Here is a 3082-nt window from a genome sequence, read left to right on the forward strand (position 1 = left end):
GGATTCCAGCTCGTTCCAGGACTGTGTTGTTTGGAACTTTGTCCTGCCAGGTGATGCCGAGGATGCGTCAGAGGCGCACATGTGGAAAGCGCTCAGTTTCCTCTCCTGTTGTGAGCGAAGAGTCCATGACTCGCTGCATTACAGAAGTGTACTCAGGACGCAAGCTCTGTAGACCTGGATCTTGGTATGTTCCGTCAGCTTCTTGTTGAACCAGACTCTCTTTGTGAGTCTGGAAAACGTGTTAGCTGCTTTACCAGTGCGCTTGTTTAGCTCGGTATCGAGAGAAAGAGTGTCAGAGATCGTTGAGCCAAGGTACACAGAGTCATGGACAACCTCCAGTTCATGCGCAGAGATTGTAATGCAGGGAGGTGAGTCCACATCCTGAACCATGACCTGTGTTTTCTTCAGGCTGATTGTCAGTCCAAAATCTTGGCAGGCCTTGCTAAAACGATCCATGAGCTGCTGGAGATCTTTGGCAGAGTGGGTAGTGACAGCTGCATCGTTGGCAAAGAGGAAGTCATGCAGACATTTCAGCTGGACTTTGGACTTTGCTCTCAGTCTGGAGAGGTTGAAGAGCTTTCCGTCTGATCTGGTCCGGAGATAGATGCCTTCTGTTGCGGTTCCAAAGGCATGCTTCAGCAGGACAGTGAAGAAAAGGTTATTATAGTCTGAAGCATGAATGATTTGGTTCAGATGAAGTGAAGAAAAACATAATAATGCCAAAACAACCACATGAATAAGCCTTAAAAGAATAACCAAAGGAAAGAAATGTTGCTACCTAAACAATAATAACCAAAGGCATATATAACCAAAGGCAAAATAACCAAATAACAACAACAACAACAACAACCAAATAAATAACCTTTATAATAACCAAAGGCCTGCTTCAGCAGGACAGCAAAGAAAATCCCAAACAAGGTTGGCGCAAGAACACAGCCCTGCTTCACTCTGCTTTGGATGTCAAAGGGGCCTGATGTGGAGCCATCAAAGACAACAGTGCCCTTCATGTCCTTGTGGAAGGATCTGATGATGCTGAGGAGCCTGGGTGGACATCCAATCTTGGGGAGAATCTTGAAGAGGCTGTCTCTGCTGACCAGGTCGAAAGCCACCAGGCCACCAGGCCGTCTCTGCTGACCAGATCACATTAACAGCTACACATATGCTAAGCCTTGATCTTGCTGCTCTGAAATTATAAGAACAAACATCTTTAGCTAGCAGAAAGCTACCAAGCAGAACTCTTTTTCTCTTTGCTGTGGTTATCAGTAGCCTTCATGGTTGACTGGGCATCTCTTGTTTAGGTAGCCGCATTTCTTTCCTTTGGTTATTCTTTTAAGGCTTATTCATGTGGTTGTTTTGGCATTATTGTGTTTTTCTTCACTTCATCTGAACCAAATAATTCATGCTTCAGACTATAATGACCTGCTTATTGGAAATAGTTAAATATTTGCATCTTCCTTAGCCTAGAGTCTGGTTTACAATTCAAAGTGTTTGGGGAGCAACTAAACCCCTCGGGAATCAAAACCACGCACAGTACCTAGGGGAGCTGAGAAACCAGGAATGGCTTGTGGGACCTTCACCTTCTAGAAAATTCAGCACTTTTATGCTCCTAAGAGAGTTTTAAGGCAACTGAAGTAGAGCTGCCTGTTTGTAGCCCATTTAGCACAAATAAAATGCCGCTTGAGCAAGCTGTGGTTTGATCATCAGCTGTTAAAGTGGATCTATATGGTTAGACAGGAAGACTGAACAAAGTTAGATGATGTGGCAACAGTTATAAAATGCTCTCTCTCTCTCTCTCTCTCTCTCTCTCTCTCTCTCTCTGTGTGTGTGTGTGTGTGTGTGTAGCTTTGCAGTGTGAGCGGTTTGGATACAGGTGGCCATAGTTTCAGTGAAGTGTTATATTAATGGAATCTCTGCTTCCCATACGACTCCATAATGCAACGGTCCTGTCTCCCCCACCCCTCTTCTTGTCACTGCATTATAAGGAGAGCCTTGCCTCACAGCAATCAAAGCTACATTCTTTGTAAAGCAAATAAACCCTCCTGCAATCTTTGGACTATTTGTGTCTCTGATTGCTTTGGAAATCCAGTATCAGCATCTGGGATCTCCAGGAAAACATTCTCCAACATATTGGCAGTTAAGAGCAATTGCTGCTCTATGGTCACGCCGGCAGCTTCAAATTACCTAGGAATATTCAGCAAGGTGACCTTTTGATTGGACAAAGTTAGTTGACGATGAAATATGCATTTAGGAAATTAAAAGTTTGTAACTGCCTGCGTACAGTTTTATTCAACCATATCAAGTAACTGGCTGTTCAGTGACCCCAGTGATCAACTTGGAGCACAATCCTACTTTGACATTGGGCTGGCGCAGGTCCCTTGCGCTGGCCTGAGAGTGTTGCAGATGTGCTGTAAGGTACATCTGTGCCTCCTTGTGAGTCACTGGGGCCAGTGCAAGAATGTGTGCCAGCCTGTGGAGGCCAGATCCATCCTCTGCCAAGCAGGAAAATGGTGAGCTCATGCTGGTCTAGGGAGATCACTCAGGCGGTTGAAGCCCTCCTGAGCAGCCCAGCATTACATCGAGCTGCTCGGATCTTCACTGGCATAGATCATGGTTGGCAACCTTCAGTCTCGAAAGACTATGGTATAAGCCTACAGCACCTGGTATTCCCAGGCGGTCTCCCATCCAAGTACTAACCAGGCCTGACCTTGCTTAGCTTCCAAGACCAGAAGAGATTGGGCATGTGCAGGGTAACAGGAGTAGCCCCATTGTGGTGGCTGGGGAATTACTTGGGATAAGACACAAGTCCTCTTACTCCAAGTTGCGCTCCTACCACCTCCAACTCTGCAGTGGATACAGCGCAGGCCAGGATTTGGCCTGTTCCAGCGCAGGATTTGCCTGTTCCAGCGCAGGATAGGATTTAGCTGCCAGTTCCTTTTAGTCATTGGTATTAGAATGATAGGTGCAGGGGTTCAGGAGTCATCCTTAAAAACAGTACTTATGGCTTGAGCTTATGTTTTCTGCCCAATAAATGAATCACACTCGCAAGAAACAAGATAATTTTAACAGGAAAGAATGGACAATT

General features: G+C 45.6%; 1 pseudogene; it reads right to left on the bottom strand.

The window, feature by feature from the left end:
* Window positions 1-2645: 2645 nt before the first annotated feature.
* LOC136637555 (5S ribosomal RNA) lies at window positions 2646-2762 on the bottom strand (annotated as a pseudogene).
* Between the last annotated feature and the right edge of the window lie 320 nt (window positions 2763-3082).

The sequence above is a fragment of the Tiliqua scincoides genome, chromosome 1 (genome assembly GCF_035046505.1).
Source record: "Tiliqua scincoides isolate rTilSci1 chromosome 1, rTilSci1.hap2, whole genome shotgun sequence".
Taxonomy (NCBI): Eukaryota; Metazoa; Chordata; class Lepidosauria; order Squamata; family Scincidae; genus Tiliqua; species Tiliqua scincoides.